Source organism: Pinus tabuliformis, chromosome 8 (genome assembly GCF_031772625.1).
Source record: "Pinus tabuliformis cultivar Carrire ecotype Pingquan chromosome 8, CPIR1, whole genome shotgun sequence".
Taxonomy (NCBI): Eukaryota; Viridiplantae; Streptophyta; class Pinopsida; order Pinales; family Pinaceae; genus Pinus; species Pinus tabuliformis.
In genome coordinates this window covers 1,068,123,991-1,068,143,774 of record NC_142294.1, presented here as the reverse complement: position 1 = coordinate 1,068,143,774, position 19,784 = coordinate 1,068,123,991, and the positions used below count along the sequence as shown (strand labels likewise).

The 19,784-nt window shown below is 38.7% G+C and overlaps 1 protein-coding gene across 2 annotated transcripts in view; it reads right to left on the bottom strand.

Moving 5' to 3' along the window:
- Positions 1-3,161: 3,161 nt before the first annotated feature.
- The window catches only part of LOC149239025 (E3 ubiquitin-protein ligase RING1-like), a 28,785-nt gene continuing 12,162 nt past the window's right edge, over positions 3,162-19,784 (bottom strand). Inside the window, exon 2 of one of the 2 annotated variants that reach the window (XM_089373291.1) lies at positions 3,162-3,627. The gene's annotated coding sequence lies outside the window, so the exon portion shown is untranslated. The remainder of the gene's footprint in view (positions 3,628-19,784) is intronic. The other variant, XM_089373290.1, reaches the window with a different exon arrangement.

Below are 19,784 nucleotides of genomic sequence, written 5' to 3'. Positions count from 1 at the left end.
GCCTCACACATATCAACCCTAGCAACACTAGCAATCAATGCCAAATGGTAATATTAAATTCTTAAAGTGAAAGGATGAAAATGAAAAATAAAGGAAATGTCACTTTTACTTAAATTTTTAACATTACCATGAAATGACTCGGGATGTTTTAGAGTGGTTGCGACCTCATTGGATTTCATATGGAGAAACTAGAATTTTAGAATTCACTCAAAATTCAGCAGACTTACTGGTTTTCGGGATTTCACGGTTTGTGGGTTTGCAATGTTTCCATTCGATTCTATCGTGCATGAGGGTATGAGATTGGTGTTTGATTAAGAGCATGAAGCCCTTTAAGGACCTTGACGTTGGTGGCATTGATTTTTTTAACTTTGTTGATGTTGGTGGTATTGATTGTTGAACTCCTCTACCATGGCCTTAACAATAATCTACCCTTATGGAAAAAGATTGGATAGGGTCCAAAGATGCTAACCTTTTTCTACCAAATTATAAAGCTGAGGAGATGAACCCTAACAAACCAAAATACCTAGTTAGGCATGTTAAACTTCAAGTTCTATCATATTATACGGTTGAGAAATCCAAGTCTGAAGACTTTGAGCGAGATTATGTTTATATATCTATTGTTGATGATCCCATTTTTAGCAGCACTGAATCAATGATGAGTTTCATGAGTGATCATGTTGATCAGTGATTTGTAGTTTTGATGTTTATTTTTGTTGCTACTACTGCTAAGGTTGCAAAGGAGTTTTAAGAGTCTTCAAACACTCGGCCAGAGTATTTATGTAGCTCATGTTGATGATCACTTGTCTAGTAGTGGTGATGAGTTTGATCATGATGAGTAGTGATCATGTAGATCACTGATATGTAGACTTGTAGTAGGCCAATGACCCCACAGCGTATAACATTGTTTTTGGACTCTAGAGGCCATTTAGAGCCTCATTGATTATGTATTATGTTGCCGATATGTATTGCACTCTGTGCCAATTTGATATACTCACCTTTACCTGGTATATAGATGAGCAAACTTTGCATATTTTATCTCTAATGGTTTTAAATCATGGTTTTAAATCTTAAAAATAGCTTTTTCATTAAAAACTAAGCATTTCATGTATTTTTTTGAAGGCCAGTTCATTGAGATCTGACCAGTCCCGGTTTGACCGGTTCCGGTTTGATAGGTGGACCGGTCTGATCGCCGGTTCCGGTTTTTAAAACTATGATCCTATCACTTGTGGTTGGCAACCTCGAAATGAATCTCTGAATAGATCCATGAGCATGAAAAGTCAGATTATAATATCTCTAGTCTGGAGAAATTGTTTTGAATTGGAGAAGTTTGCTTTTGGGTGATAAAGAGGATCTACCTCCTAAACATAACAACTCTATGGTCAAGGAGGTGATTGAGAGGTTTCAATCCTTGGTTAAAGAATCTTGAGATCAGAAAAACTTGAGAGGGTTGTGTTACTTGCAACTGGAGGATATTTTGCTGGTTTGTTCTTGAAAGAAATAATATTTTATCTCACAAACATAACCACATGTATGTAGTAAGGGCAAAAGCAGGTGGCAGGCAATCAACCAAAAATATTCAACTGGGAGAGCTCCAAAGTCTGGCAGGGCTTCGTTGCAGTGTTACAATGAAATGGTTCTTAAAAAGGAGATTCTAGAGTTACTAGCTGCTTGGAAATGCCACTTGAACTCAGCTTTGTGCATTTATATCTATGCTCCTTAAATAAATGGTCGGGTATTTTTTTGGTGGTGAAAATCCACCTTTGATTTATCATGATAATCATGTGAGACACATCATTTACCACATGCAGAACCACACCAAAGGAAGCAACGTGGATTTACCATCAACTCACAGCTATATATACTGCTGGGAGACCAGAAATCCAGGTTTCCAAATGAACTGGAAGAACCACCTTAAAACTCAAAGAGAGGGAAAGAGCATCCCATTGAGGTCAATAAAACAAAAAATAAAATCAAGAACAAAACAGAAAAGGTAAGTGTTCCCGGAACTTCTGATTTGGACCATCAGGAAAGTTCAATAACGGAAACTAGTGATATCATTAACACAGGAATAGTAAATCAGTCAAGCCCTCTCCATGAGGCAGCAAGGTCTGGAAATGCATCATGTGTTTTGGAACTTCAGGAGCAGGAAAGTAACCCCTGCATCAAAGGGTCGAACCCCATATGTATTGGCAGCTGACATAGAAACAAGGAATGTCTTTCAGCATTTCATGGCTGCAAATCCCAATCAGCAGGATTGGCATGCAGCTAATGTACCCAGTCCAATAACAGAAGAAATGGAGGTTTCCCAAGCAGCAAAACAGGCAGAGAAGTAGCTTCAGTTGCAGTTTGTTATGGACAGAATACTGTCTCAGAGCTACTTGAAAAAGGCAAAGACATTACCCAACATGCAATCACATGTATTGCAAGAGGATTTAAAGAAGGTGGAAACCAAAAGATTTCAACCCAGCTATATATTAAACCATGTGCCAAGTCGAGTATCAACAGTATTGGTTAATTTCAGCCCCCTCAACCTTCTCGAGTGATAATAGAGTGGGGGTCCGCAATAGCATTCTGCTGGTTTTACGAAACCTTACATGGCAGCCGGAGATGAATTTCAGGCCCCCTAATTTTGATCTCTCTCTCTCTCTCTCTCTGTGTATATATATATATATATATATACAGAGAGAGAGAGAGAGAGAGAATGTCCCAAAAATGTTCAACTACGGTGAGTTTCAACCTCCAGCCAAAAATCTGCTAACCCAAAAAATAGATTGGTCCCCATCAATTTATCAAACACTCTTAAACTCATAGTTCTATATATAGAAAGGAGGGACTATGGGAGACCCAGCTAAAATGAGCATTACATCTTTAACAGATGCCTCATCTAGCAATTACACAACAAATTATTTTGGCATATATATAATCAATATCATTTGCTGCTGCTAGTCTGCAGATATGCATCACTCATCTTAAGCACTTAACTACAATTGTTTTCTAACTTTTCCAGTTGAGTGACCTTAACTTGGAAGCCTAATTACATCTTTAACAGATGCTTCATCTAGCAATTACACAACAAATTATTTTGGTATATATATAATGAATATCATTTGCTGCTGCTAGTCTGCAGATATGCATCAATCATCTTAAGCACTTAACTACAATTGTTTTCTAACTTTTCCAGTTGAGTTACCTTAACTTGGAAGTTTCAAAGTACAAAAAAGTACGGCTCTACAAGATCAATAGCGTCAATAAAATAGGCGTTTCAATGGTAAATGCATTGCACAAGCATGAAAAATTTAGCATGTAGGACCGCATATGGTCCAGACTTCAGATGTGAATTATTCTTAATTTGAAATGTGTATTTAGTGTTATTTGCTAAATACAATATAGGTTAAATGATAACCATTATGGAACGTAAATGTAATTTACTTATTGCACTGGTGAGTAGGCCCACCGAATGAGGCAAGAAGAAATTTTAAGCAGGGCGATCTCAACGTTCTCCAACAGAGATTGAAGGAAGATAGGTGGCGGAAGCATTGCTCCCCGTCAATTGACTACAGGCATTGGTTGACAAGAACTCCGTCAACAGTATGGAAGAAATAATGAAGCCTGCCGCAAACCAAGGGGCTATATAAACAATCAAAAGCGAAGAAATGAATGCAAATTTAACCATAAAGATAAACTCTACATTCACAGGAAAGGTCACTGATATCCTGAATGATTGTAATCTCACTTGCAGGTCCAATAGTTTTTGAGCACTTTAAAAAGCAAAAACGGTGTGATGCTTATTGATATCTTATTAAGGAAGAAAGAAAGCAATAAATACAAGGCTTTGGACATAACTGCATAACTCACAATTATATGGGAAACAAGTAATAAGAGGACTTCTTTTGACTTTAATAACTAAGCTAATCTACATGAACTTTATAGACTAAAATAACACTAACCCTAAATACTAACTTGGGTTAACAATCGTCCATAACGTGCATCATCCCCTCTTAATGGCCATTATGCTCAGTTTGATACCAAGCATGTCACAAAATATTATAACTTTTTCCCTCGACAAAGACTTGATGAAAATATTGTCTAAGTTGGTATTGTGTGCGTCAATACAAAAGTTCAATCTCTTTGTTTTGTACAAGTTCCCAGATGAAATAGTACTAAACTTCTATATGTTTTGTTCTTGCAAGACAAATAGAATATTCACTAGCTTCTGTTAAATTTCTAATACCAACCGGATTTATTTTCTCACGGCAATTTAATCTATCCCCGGTTTATTATTTATTTATTTACCCAAACAATAACTGAATCACTTAAAAGTAAAATCACTAGTATCTTTAACTTCTAGTCTCTAGAATTAAAAATGTGCACGGAAATAAACCAAAGAGATCAACCACACATTGCAAAATTAATTGACCCAGAAACAATTCTCCATCATTTCATTATTTGCAAAATCTAGGTTTTTCGACCCACAGGGATACAAGGAAAAATACAATCTGGACCAACTCAGCTCCCTCAGAATGAATTCAGCCCAAGTAAATCGGCCTCAAGGAAATCTGCCTCCAGATGAAATTGCTCTGAAGATATTGGCCTCCAGCAACCAGATTTGTGCCCTCCAGCAACTCGATATGTGCCCTGCCACTAATGCACACTGGAAAAACCCCATTACTCTAGCAACTCAACCTCATCCAAACAAACACGAACTCCTTCTGGCAACTCATCCTTGCAATCCCTTCCAACTAAACCCTCCTGGACTTGCTCAAACCCACTCGCACTTCTTCCTTCTCTACATATTGGTCACTAAGCCACTCGCACTTCTTCCTTCTCTACGTATTTGTCACTAAGCCACTCGCACTGCAGAGAGAATCACTCTCTCTCGTGACGACTCGCTCACACACTTGTGCTCTTCATTGTGTCTTCACCTGCATCGCTAGCCTCCATTTCTAGTTTTCATTGAGTCCAAATCTCTAACCCCAATCTCCTCTCTAGAAATATCTTGAATCTTCCTTCTAGAATCATCTCAAGATCAATGGTTGAGATTATTTCTAAGTCACTTAAATAATTTAATTATTTATCCTTAGAAAATAACACAATAGTCCACAATAATTAATTGACTTTAATTATTGTATTTTTCGTAAGTTAAACTTAGGAAAGAAGACATAAATCACTAGACGAGGCAAATAATGCCTTCTACATGCTAAGACACCAAGCAATTGTAGAAGACCTTCCGATGCTACTCACATCAACACTCCCTCCTAGCAAGGAAGGGATTCTCCACCACCCCCAGCGTATCTTAGTACTTCACAAACTTTCCCTTCACTAGAGGCTTCATGAGAACATCGGCCACTTACTCCTCTGTAGAAATGTATTATAATCTCACAGCACCCTTTTGGACCTTGTCTTTGATGAAGTGATATCTAATATCGATATGCTTGGACCGATCATGAAACACAAGCATCTTAGAGAGCTTAATGCAACTTTGATTATCACAATGTATGGTTGTCCGCCCCATCTGCAGATCAAATAATCCTGCAAGCATCTTGTGAAGCCACACTGCCTCACAACTCGCCATGCTACCATGTACTCTGCCTTTGTTGAATTAAGTGCCACTAACTGTTGCTTCCTGCTAAACCATGAGATCATGGATGATCCCACGCTGAAACAACACCCAAATTGTGACTACTTGTCCACCACACTCCCTACCCAATCAGAATTTGTGTACCCTTGCAGCTCCACTCCTCCAGCTCTAACATATCTCAGTCCAAAGTCTATTGTCCCACACAGGTATCTCAGCACATGCTTCATTGCCACCCAATGAACCTGTCTCAACTCCACCATGAACTGGTTGAGTGTATTCACAGCAAAACATATATCCAGCCTAGTGTTGACCAGATACATCAAGGAACCTATCAACTGCCTATACAGTGTGGGATCCACTAGTTCACCTTCAGAAGCGCTCAGCTTCTTCAGGTTAGTGATCATAGGTGTAGATATAGGCCTGCAATCCTCCATCTTGAGTCTCCTCAAGGTCTCTATTGCATACTTGCCCTACCTAAGGAAAATCTCTCCTGGTTGTTGCCACACCTCCAATCCCAAAAAGTAATGCATCAAGTCAATGTCCTTCATGTTGAATTTTGAAGCAAGATCCTCCTTGCACATCCCTATGAGCTTCTTCGATCCTGTCAAGAAGAGATCGTCCACATACAATACCAAGATGAGCGGTTCACCCTCAACAAGTACAAAGTACAAGTTAGGATCTGCCTCACTCTTGGTGAAGCCCAAACCAAGAAGATATCCATCAATTTGGTGTACCATGTGCGCGAAAGCCTGCTTCAACCCTTTAAGGGTCTTCTTCAACCTGCATACATGGGAATCTCTCCCATGCACCTCAAAACCCTGAGGCTACTCAATATACACCTCCTCCTCAATCACTCCATTGAGGAAAGCAGTCTTCACATCCATCTAATGTATCCTCCACCCCATCTCTAAAGCAATGGACATAACTACTCTAATAGATGCATATCTAGCAAGGGTGTGAATGTCTCCTCGTAATCCACTCCCTCCTAGGAGAACCCTCTCGCCCCGAACCTCGCTTTATACTTCTCAATACTGCCATTTGTTGCACATTTGATCTTGTAGATCCTTCAATAAGTGACCACAGACTTCCCTTCCAGTCTCGCCACTATATCCCAAACACCATTGCTCATGATGGACCTATACTCCTCTATCATGGACTCTCTCCAGACTTGCTATAGCCTCCTCAAAAGTGGATAGCTCAGACTCGCAAGTGCTGCTTGATAGCACCAAATAACTAGAATATCTAGTCAGTGGTTTGCTCTACATGAAAATGTTGTTAGGAGCCTGCACATGCTCCTTTGCATCTCTCAATGTTTGTTTGGCCCATCTCGGGTTCCTCCTAATAGAACTCAAAGGAATATCTAACTCATCCCCTGAATCTGTTGGTTGTGTCTTTGTTGGTGTTGTTGGTCCCTGCTCAGCCTTAGAAGCCTCTTTCTCCCTCTCTACCATTGCTTGGTTTTTTCTCATGAGATCTCCTTAGGGTCCTATCCTCATCAAATCTAACATCCTGACTCAAGCTCACCTTTCTCTATCCTGGAATGTAGACTCGATAGTCCTTCAAGACCTCACTATAGCCAACAAACACGTCCTTCTCAGATAAGGGCTTCACCTTAGTCCTCTTCTCTGGAGTCTGTAGGCACATGGACATAAACTAGACTACCGAATATACGCAAGCGACTCACATCCAATTTCAATCCTATAACCAGGTGCTCAGGAGTCACGTCCTCCAACACCCAGTGAGGACTCCAGTTCTACACATAAATAGTTGTATTGTAGGCCTCTACCCACGAAAACATAGGCAACTCTTGATCATAGATCATTGCCCTCGCTACCTCCATCATGGTTCTATTTTTCCTCTCAACAACCCCATTTTGTTAAGGGTTGTAGGGTATTATGAGCTCTTTTTTTATTCCTACCTGCCTGCAAAAGTCTAGGAACTCGTTGGAGGTGTACTTGCCCCCATTATCTAATCTCAGTACCTTAATCTTCCTCCCTATCTGGTTCTCCACAAGAGCTCTAAACTCCTAAAACCAATCAAAGACCTCATCCTTTGTCTTCAGGAAGTAGATCCAAGTCTTCCTAGAATAATCACCTATGAACGTCGCAAAATATAAGGACCATGTGATCGATGTCACAAACATAAGACCACAAATATCATAATGCACCAAGCCTAGCACACCCTTAGACCCAATCTCACTTTGAGGATACGCATTCTTGCTCTGCTTGCTAAGCACACACCCTTTACACACTCCATCCCGCTCCATCTAGATGTCTGGAAAACCAGTAACCATTCTTTGCACCATCGGAAGAGCTTTGTAATGTAGGTGTCCCATCCTCCTATGCCAAATCTCGCTATGGCTATCACTCTCATGGATGAGGGCCTTCACCAATAGTCCTCTCAATAGAAAGAGATCTCTCTCCCTCCTATTGAACACCTACCTCTTGCTTAATTTAGTCCCCTTCGACCCAATAGCCACTTCACCTCCCATAAAGCTAACATCTAGTCCTTTGTCTTCCATGGCAGAAACTAAAAGGATATTCTTCTCTAGACCTGATACATATAGCACTTCATTCACCTCCATGACGCCACCAAAGGAAATCTACCTCCAAATGAAATCGCTCTGAAGAAATCGGCCTCCAACAATTAGATCTGCACCCTCTAGCAACTTGATCTATGCCCTACCACTAATGCACACTGAAAAATCCCTAGCACTCCAGCAAATCAGCCGCCTCCAGACAAACACGACCTCCTTCCAACAACTCATCCTTGCAATCTCCTCCAACTCAACCCTCTTGGGTTCACTCAAACCCACTTGCACTTCTTCCTTCTCTGCACACTGGTCACTGAGCCACTAACACTGCAGAGAGAATCACTCTCTCGTGATGACTCGCTCACACACTTGTGCTCTTCATTGTGTCTTCACCTCCATATATAGCCTTCTTTGAGTCCAAATCTCTAACCCACTCTCCTCTGCAGAAACATCTTGAATCTTGCTTCTAGAAACATCTTAAAGATCAACAATTGAGAATATTTCTAAGTCACTTAAATAATTAAATTATTTATCCTTAGAAAATAACCCAATAGTCCACAATAATTTATAGACATTAATTATTGTATTTTTCCCAAGTTAAACTTGGGAAAGAAGGCATAAATCACTAGAAGAGGCAAATAATGTCTTCCACATGCTAAGACACCAAGCAATTGTAGAAGACCTTCTGATGCTACTCACGTCAACAGCTTCAACACCCTCATTGTCAAAAAATAAGGAAATTGCTTGTGTAGTGTATAGAATTTGCAATTTACATTCTATCCACCAAATCCTCAAGGACAATACAAAGGACTCCTACATACTTTACGCTGAAATCACAAGACCTAAAGCCATCCCCTTGAGTGGCCCCTATCTGGTCCAAATAGATAATTTTGGGGTCTTCAACTTAGCGTTGAAGCCTCCTCTGATTAATATCAGGTCCACAAGGGAGTTCCCTTGGTCTTTTCCCCTTCTCTCATAAGTGATCACCTTTGTCCACAAATGCCCCCTTTTGGGTCATTATCTTAGTTGAATTGGTCATTTTTGGGGTCGCCTTATATTTATTATGCCCAAACAATGTTCAAAATGGTTAGAAAACCCCTTTTCGAACTACAATCATTACCCATCCTTGGCAAGCGCACTCTACTTATTAGTCAATTTGGTCAACATCCCTCCTCGTTTATTACACACCTAGCACCTTGTAAACTGCAACTTTTCCAAACCTAACTGCAAAATCTATTCTACAATTTCATTGTCTAGGCCTTGGCTACAAGGTGATGCTTCCCTCCCCTCATGCTCTCATGCATGAAGCTCACCTGAAAAGGAAGCATACTCCTAGTACAATTTTTATTGCCACTAGACCACGGGATAAGAAATTAGAAATTGCTTGTGGAAAAAGGCTTAAGAAAGCTTAGTAGATAGTATAATTATTTGTCTTTTTCAGTTTAGAATCGAGATTCGAGAACCTAGGATTTTTTCTCTTAATTATGGCTATTTGTAAACATTACATGACAAATGATACCTAATGGAACTTGAAGGTTGATGATATGGTTGATCATTTGATGACAATACTATAAGCTAACTTTCTTTATTTTATTCAAGTGCTAAAGGTTAAAGCTTTGATGCTTATCATTAATCTACTACAAAAAACTATGCTTTCATATTGTATATAAATAGTCACCATTTTGCATGCTTTTTTTAATACATATGGATCAAATAATATAAAAGCATTCTTGCAATGCTTCACTACCAGAAACTTTTTAAAATTGGCACTTCACACTCGCACTTTCCTCTCACTCTCGCTCCCAATAGCTATGGCCTGGACTTTGGTCACATACTTGTCATTCAAAGCACTATTTTTCTAGGACCCACCCACAGTTTAGTCTATAGTCCCTGCGGTTTATGGATCAAGACCAATGGTTTGACCAAGAAAAGATGCCCAACACTCCAGTGTTTAGTGAATCAGTGGCGTTATGCCTCCTAACAACTAGTGTATAAATACATCGCCTCCCTAAATATTTTATGAATTTGGTTGCAGGTTTGGTAACCAAAATGCTTTGTAAATTAGTCTACATACATTAGCTTTTGGGTTTCAACACATGTTCTTGGATCTCGCTTGGGTTAACTATCTCCATCATCCACCTTACTCAAGAAGGTGTTGTAGTTATGTTTTGTGCTAAGGTCTTCCCTTTTGGTTTTTGGGTCAAAGGCTTGCACCTCATGATGGTTGTGGAGTTCTATCCTATGCTAAATTAGATCCTACCTCAAATTATCACCTCAAAAGAAGACTTCAGCTTTAGCACATGAAGTAGGAGGTACATCCTTCGAAGGCACGAGACAATTCGCTTTCTTAGTTAGATTTACCTACTTATGGCTTGCATGTTTCCTTTTGTACATATATATTTGTGGAGATGGGGAAAATCCTTTCTATATTTTGCAAGAGACATTTAGCAATCACAAATACTCAGAGATCTAAAAGAATATTGGAGGACAAGACTCCTAAGGAGGCATTCACATGAGTGAATGCTAGAGGTCAATCATTTGAGAATCTTTGTTTGTCTATAATACATACATGTGCCCAAGGAGAAGAGGAAGAAGTTAGAGCCTTCTGGGAAGAAGGGTACTTTTATGGGATACAGCGAGACTTCGAAGGCATACAGGATCTACATTTCAGGACTGCATCAGATTGAGATTGCTCAGGCTGTTACTTTTGATGAGAACGTAACCTTCAAAAGGTCGAGAGAGTCTCACATGGAGATTGATAATGAGGAGCAGGAGGCTTCAAAAGATGCAAGCACAAATCCCTCTAATCCTATTATTCATCCTTCAGACTATCAGAAGGAGTCAATTGAGCCAGTAGAGCCAGTGGACCGTCGAGAGATGTTACTGTGACGAAGAAAAGATTAGCATCGCTTCGTGACACTTTGCAAGATGCAAAGAGGCATGCAGCTCCCAAGGGTACCTTTGGGGAGAGCAAACGACCACAAAGGTTTTCGAGTTATATGGTATTGATCAACCACATCATTGATTTTGAACCATCCAGTTATGAGGAGGTAGCATAACAATAGGCTTGGAAGGATGCCATGATGGAGTATCAGTCCATCATGAAGAATGACATGTGGGAGATAGTTCCGAGACCAGAAAGGAAGTCAGTAGTGACTTCCAAGTGGATTTATAAGATCAAGCATGCAGTATACGGCAGCATTGAGAAGTACAAAGCGAGGTTTGTGGAGAGGGTTCACCTAGAGAGAGGGAGTGGACTATGACAAGAATTTTGCTCCAGTCGGCAAGTACACTTCTATCAGGATTGTTATTTCTATCACTTCAATGACGAGTTGGAGGTTACATTAGATGGATGTAAAGATCGCATTCCTCAATGGTGTGAATGAAGAGGAAGTGTACATAGAGCAACCTCAGGGATTTTTGGTACATGGGAAGGAGTCCCATGTTTACAGGCTAAAGAAGACCTTGTACGGACTCAAGCAGGCACCCAGGGCATGATGTTTTAGGATTAATGGATAATTGATGAGCTTGGGTTTCACCAAGAGTGATGCGGATCCTGACCTTTACTTCATGGTTGTTGACGGTGATCCTTTGACCTTGATGCTATATGTTGATGATATGTTCCTTACTAGGGCAGAGAGGCTCATTATCGGGTGCAAGAGGGAGTTGGCCATAGAATTCGAGATGAAGGATCTTGGTTTGATGCATTATTTCTTGGGATTGGAGGTGTGGAGGAGATTAGATGAGATCTTCCTCAAACAAAGGAAATACATTGTTCAAATCTTGAAGAGATTCAGTATGATGGACTACAAGTCCATGTCTACACCTATGACGACAAATCTAAAGATGTTGAGTGATTTTGCTTCAGATTCAGATTTGGTGGATCCCACGATGTATAGATAGTTGATTGGATCCTTGATGTACCTAGTTAACACCAGGCCAGATATTTGGTTTGCAATCAACACCCTGAGCCAGTTTATGGTTGAACCAAGGCGTGTACAATGGGTTGCAACAAAGCATGTGTTGAGGTACCTACATGCATAGTTGGATATGGTCTGAGATATGTCTCAGGTAGTGAAGTGAGGTTGTAGGGATATATTGATTCTAATTGGGTCGGGAGTGCAAAGGACAAAAAGAGCACCTTAGGGTGTTGCTTCAGTTTGGGATTAGCTATGATATCTTGGTTTAGCAAGAAGCAAACTTCTATCGCACTCAGTATAGCAGAGGCGAAGCATATTACAACTAGTGACGCAAGTCAGGAAGCAGTTTGCCTTCGGAAGCTGCTTGCAAGGCTATTTTACCAGGTGCTAGAGACGACCTTGATATATTGTGATAATCAAAGTTGTGTCAAGCTTTCGGAGAATCTAGTGTTTCATGACAGTTCAAAGCACATTGAGATCAAAAATCACTTTCATCCGAGATATGGTGCAGAAGGGAACAGTGAAGCTCCAATACATATCGACAGACAAGCAGATTGCAGACATTCTCACCAAGAACAATATAAACTATCAAACAGGAACTATAAACTCAAAACGAAAACACTAGCTAAAACAAATGAAAAGCAGCTCGAAAACGAAAAATGTTGATGCTAGAATAACGTTTTTTTTTCGGGGTAAATTTTCAACATTTTTTAAAAATGGCAGTAAAAGCTAATAAAAATCAAAAAAAAAAATTGTGCAAAAACACCCTAAAAACAAAAAGTGTTGATGTTGTAATAACATCTTCTTTTTCAAATTAAATTTTCAACATTTTTTAGCCATAGCATTAAGGATAAAATATCATGACTCTGAAAAACCTTAAAATTATAATGATTTTCAGGCATGACATTAAAGATAAAACATCACATCTATGAAAAGCCTTAAAATTCCAACAATTTTCAGCCATGGTGTTAAAGATAAAATACTTATAATTGTTTTCAACCATAACATTAAAGATAAAATATAATGACTCAAGAAAACCTTAAAATTTTGACAATTTTTCAACCATGGAATTAAAACCAAATATCACAACTACAGAAAACCTTAATTTTTCAAAATATTTGAACCATGGCAATATGGAAAAATTTAATGACTGAAGAAACTTTAAAAATGAATACCTTAATGAAAGAGTCATTATACCAAGAGTAATTTTTTTTAAATGCTAAAAGTATAACAACTTTAAAATCTTAGCCTAAGACAACTTGACACATTGCAACAAAAATTTAAAAATCAACCATCAAATTGACATGTAGAGTAGGCGAACTAACCCATTGTAATGAAAACTTAAAAACCAACCATGAAATTGACACATCGTGGGGTCGAACTCGATCCATTATATCGAAAAATTTAAAATCAACTATCAAATTGACACATAATGGGATCCAGTTGCTAGTCAATGATCAACATGGACCTTGCAGGAAAAAATAAAATAAAACAAAATAATACATAAATAAAAATGAAAAATACAGAAGAAAATAAAAATAAAAACAAAAAAATACACAAAAAGTTTAAAAAATAATAACAAGTAAATAAAGGTATATATTAAAACATAAAAAACGACTCAAAAAAAAAACATTAAGAAAAATAAAAACTAAAACAAAACAAAAAACCATAAAAAAATAAAAATAATAATAAATAAATAAATAATAATAATAATAAAATTAAAAAAATAATAACAAATAAATAAAAATATATATTAAAACATCAAAAAAAAAAATTATAAAACATGGCAACAAAAAAAACAAATATAAAAAAATATATAAAAGGACAAAAAAAAAATCAAACATAAAAATGTAAAAAAAAACACACAAAATTAACTTATAAATGATAAAATATATATATATATATATAATAAAAATACAAGAAAATATTTCCCAAAAAAACATAATTTAAGAAAAAAATAATAAATTAACGAAAAACAAATAAAAAAAGATATTAGATAATTTAAATAATAAAAATAAAAAACATAAAAACTAAAAAAAACATTCAAAAAACAAATTAAAATATATATATATATAAACATTTAAAAAGCATAAAATTTTAAAAGAAATAAAAATTAAAAATAAAAATAAAAATTGCCCGCACCGCAACCCAACAGGCCCTAGGGGTGGCATGTCAATTCTCCCACAGCCTATTGGGCCGCAAGGGTGGGCAGGGAGGAACCTGCCACCCCCTGGCCGCATTGGGCCACAGGGATGGGTGGGGCAAGAGCTGAGTAAATACCTGTGTGAAAAATTAATTTTCTTTCTTCAATTGTATAATTTATAGGTATGTGTGATTGATGCTAGAGTTTGAAATTTAATTTCAGCATTAATCAAATTCACAATCTATTTGTTTGATTGAGATCATAAGAGCACTAGTCACCTATGGCTTCAAATTTTCACACTATGGAAGTCCAAAAGAAAAATTTCCTTCCCTTTCTCATTATTTGTCTTCTCAAAGGCACTCTCACCCATCAAGTTTATAGGAAAAGACTCACACTAACCATTACCTGCATGCCCATTCGCACCATCACCCTATACAAAAAATTGTCTTTCTTACAACTCTTGTTAATCAAGCCATTTGAATTTTTTATCCTCATTTCCTTGAGAAACGAAAACCCCACCTAACTAAGGGCCTTTTAGCCAATGGTTACTCAACTTCTCAAGTCAACAAGGCCTTTTGTTTAACTTGCCTTTCTAAATCCAAAACCTCTCATTCCTCTTTCACACCCCTAACTCTCATTTCTCTTCCTTATATCCATGGTGCTACTTATCATATCTCTAAAGTTTTTGTTGGACACCTATTCCTCTAAGGGTTGGTGTGGAGGCTAAACAGCCAAAAGGAGTCCAAGGAACCACTTGGAATACGAAACCAAGGGTCACTCCTATGTATTATAAATATGTATCATAGTGAATAAGAAATACAATCTAATGTTTATCTTTCATATTGCCTCTGCCATGTATGTGTTTAACATGGTACCAGAGCTACTACGTTCCTAACCTACTCAATCTTAAGTGAGCCACTTCTTTTTGTGACCTTTATGTCTATTCTACTATTAGACCTGCGCTGCTTAGAAACGCCATTTTGGTGAACCTGCCACTTCAAATTGTTCACAAGGAACAGCATCGCAGTGTGGGTAAGCTGTCAATGTTGCAAACTCACTGTATGCCCCAGGAAATCCCTGGTAAGCCACACAAACCTGAGAACGGTCGCTCGGCGGTGTAGCAAGATCCGTCACAGACAAAGGCCTGGGCAGAGAAACAAAATCCTTGTGAACTATCCTCGCCTCCAAGTTAACACTCCCATTTTGATTCTCATCCTGTTTCTGGGTCGTGGATTGGTCCGATGACATCACATGGGGAATTTGCCTTTCAGCTCTTGATTGATGAAGTGATGCCGGATTCCTCCATGGCTTCATGGTGGGCATGGGAAATGTTGTTTCGGTTAATTGACGTGATTTAGGAAGTAATGAGGAGTTACAGAAACCCAGAGCAAGAGATGATGGACAAAGTTTGAGGCCATTCTTGTGGTATCGAAGGGTTAACCATGTGTTGTCTCAATTATTGGTATTAGTCCTAGTTTAACGTTGTCTCTAGTCATTGATATTAGTCATACTTTTACGTTGTCTCCATTCATTGATATACCATTGTTTTCTATTTTATACAACGTGGTCTCCATTGTATAAAACTGCGCTATTTTTAACGATGTCCTCGCACTCATACCTCCATGTGCATACGTTGTCCATATACCACCGTTGTCCATTTAAGTAACACTGTTTCATGTGACTTTAAGTAACGCTGCCTCCATATCACGTTGTGAGGTTCCACCTTACAGTGTCATGGTAAAGGGTCCCTCACATTATGGTGTGTTTTTAATTATGGTTGCTCCCATACGCCATTAACGAGAAGAAACAAAAAGGATTTCTTATTTCGAGTTGGCAGCTTGAGCTTGGAAACAAGAGCTTCCTTAATTCAGGCTATACGATTGATGAACTTTTCTGACGGAGGCTACACAGATTTTGGAGCTCTACAAGTCGGATTTCTGGTTTGGTACGAAAGTAGGATGCATGGTTTTATATATATGAGTTATATGGGGCCCTAAGTTTGTGTCCAAATCCAACCTCTCAAATACGCAATCTTTAGTGGCTCCAACCTATTATGTGAAGGCTGATGTGTTAAGGAAGGCCGCAAGCTTGGCAATTGTAAGGTATTATTATTTGAAACATTATTGATATTCATTGCAGCAGCGGGTATGAATATTGAATAATATAATGAAAATCTGAGTATTAATAGTTGAATAGACCATTGTGAGTGAGCGATAGTGGCAACAAGAATATTTTTACCTCTTAGTATGAATAGTGCTGGAGGCTAGAAATCCTTTCAGCTCGAGGTCCAGTGAATCAAGGAGCGAGGTGTTGAAAGGATCAACGAGCTTAGTGAAAGGACATTGGGTGGAAAAGGAGCGAGAAATTTAGATTTGATGATGTTGTCTATATCTATACCACTCCCCCCTAATTCAACTACACAATGTGCTCCCTCAAACCACCAGTTCAACGTTGAATGCCATCCGCTCCCATAGTTCTGCTCTCCCATTACGCTGTCATATACGCTGGCCCATTACGTGGGGCCCGAACCCCTATATGTTGTCTACGTTGTTTACCTCTAACATTGTTTATCATATTCTCTGTCTTGGTATTCCAAACATAATTCTTCTTCTGATATTGCTTCCCCTCTGTAAATATATAATCGTCGCTACATTCCAATGCATTTCACAAGCCCAGTCCGTGGTCATAAAGTTGTAAAGCTGTAGTTAGATCATGGGGAAACCAGCTCCTGTCGGTTGTCGATCCTAATTTATGGGATATCATAGAAAAGAAAAAAATAGAGGTAATGGAAGGGCATCGAGCCAAGCAATCATTAAAGATCTAGGAAGTCATTTGATTAAAAAGTATTTGGAGGGGATGTCGAGCACACTACTTTGACCTTGAAGCGCACTGCTTCCAAATGGTCTCTTGGTGTTCTTACCCAATGCACATCCCTTGCAAACTCCTTCATGATCTTCCTTCAGTTCGGGAATGTCATTTACTATGGAATTTAGGGTTGGTAAGATTTTGTAGTGGAGATGACCAAATCTTCTATGCCAAAGTTCACATGGGCTAAATTCAATGTGAACCAAAGCTAGAGCGAGGGGAGCTATCAAACTGTAGAGTCTTCCTTCACGAATCCAAATCATTCTAGCATCGTCTATGCTTGAGTTTTTACCCCATACTACAACTTTTCCATCAATGAATGCAACTCGATCACCCTTGTCTTCTAAGCATAAAATAGAAAGTAAATTCGTGTGCAAACCTGGAACAAATAAGATATTGATGAGATTAATGTTTCCTCCATTTTCTAGCTCAATCGAGGTTGATCCAATTCCTCTCACAGGGTAGCTTTTATTATCACCAAATTCTACGGAGTAAGAAGACTTCCCTTTTGATAATGTCTTCAATTGCTTATGTTGACCAATCATATGCCTTGATGCTGCACTATCGATCACCCAAATATTAGCATCTTTAAATGTGCCAGTGAGTGCTGAGAATAATCCTTCATCCTTTGTAGATGTCTTGGCCACTTCCTTTTTAGAAGGAAATAAGAGATCCCATACTTCTTTGATGCCCTTATTGAGATGACTTGCCACCTTCATACACTTCTTTAGGAACTTTTTCAGTGTAGTAGAGATCTTCATTATGCCCTTAGCCAAACTTAGCTTCGATAACATGTTCAAAAATCTATGGGGCAATGGATAGGATGATTTCTCTTTCTTGATAACTACTTGTGATGTCTTTTTACATTTTCTTACTTATTAGCTTCTTCACTTATTAGTATGTTTGTGTATCATCAAACAGCTACCAAAACAAGAACAATAGTACACAAGAACACAGAATGTAGGCTACAAGCCAGGGCCAAAACCTCTCCACTTGAGAGGAAAACCTGCAAATCTCTTCTCTTCTTATAGATTCTTCAATTGACGAATTCCAAGACATCTAGACCAAGACCAATACCCTCCAAGACCAAATCCAACCTTTTCGAATAATGTGCTTCCTTTGTCCAAGTCAATCCAGTGAAATCTCTTCCAGCAACACAACTTCAACCCCCAGCATCAGAATTTCGACCTCTACTGCAAGTCTAAAATTTTCGGCCCTCCTAACAACAGCTGCTGCTACACGTGTGAGCTTATTCTGGCCTCCCAAGGCTTCTTCAGACCCTCGCTTGGATTTCTCCTTCTTCTAGTATTTGAGGATGACCTAATGTGATCTTCGTTGACCTTCTTTCTCTTCTTTCTTCGAGATCGAACCTGCAAAAGAAAAACCCTAGTCTAGAAGTAGAAACCCTAGCCTTTCCTTCGCACCTGTGACAGAGAAATAGCCTAGAAGCAAGTCTTCTTCGTCCTCTTCCTTCTTCATTGCCTTTCTTTCTCTTCTTATTCACTTGGATGAGTGACTAATGAATGTCTTCCAAGGAGATCAAGTTCCCTCCTTTATATAGGCTTCCAAAGGTGGACGTGGCTCCTCAAAATAGGCCGACTTCCCAACTGTCAGGCCGACTTGATCTTGAAGGGTATTTTGACACTTTTAATGACAAATAATTTCATTAAAAGTTACAATGTGCTCGATGGGGTCTTCAACTTATGACAATGACTCTTTTGATTTCTTGACCTAGGACAAATCCTAGAAGCACTGAATGGGTGCTTGACCTCTAAAATAAAAGATCTTGAGCATGAAAACCATGCTCCAAAAATAATAATAATATTTTTCTTTTATTTTACAATATACAAGAATCAAAAGTACATTTCATATTTATGAAGACTGAACCTAGTTACACATTTTTCAACAAATGTGAAGTGTTAATTTTCCCATTACTTTCAAGCATGGTTCACTTAGATGCAATAATGATTAAATGTACCTAACAGTGAAAGTTGCAGCATTGGATATTGTGTGTAATTGATAAGTGATTCCATCTATAGGTCTAGGCAACTTAGTTGGGGTCCAAGTCCTCTAGAGGGTCATATTGACACCCACATGTGAAGTGTTGAGAGTCATGGAACTCCAAACAGTTGCAGAGCATCACTGGCACAGTTGGGCACCTCCAGCACCCACAGTGTTCAACACTTTGCCCCACATTGTTGACTTTTATGGGGCGATGCACCTAGACCAGCATGCCCCTAGTCGGCTTACCACTGATTAAGTAGATGGCAACCAATCCAAGACCCAGATGAGGATGGTCTCATACATTGAGACATGGGAGGGCTAGCAGCACCATGAGAGCCATCAACGTTATGCCCCAACACCAAAATTGGAGTCCACAAATGGATTATGTCAAATATTTAGGAACCAACCATAGAGGTTGATTTTAAAGGGCTTCTACACATATTATGGCACCAATTTCCCTCAACATCGACCCTGAAGGGTCTACGCTTCCATGACGTCAACACTTTTGCTCATTTCGGCTCACACATGTGGAAAATTATTTTGTTTTTCAAAGGCCACTGGGTCAGCTTGTGTCCTAGCACATTATTTTATAATTTTGGAGGGGTTTCTAGGCTAAATAAGAACTCAACCTCCCCATATAAATAGAGGAGGCCTTCATTATTGTATGATCATCACACTTGGATATTTCGGCCGTTTGTGCGTTTCGGCCTCTTAAGCTTGTGGAGATATTTGGATCTTTGA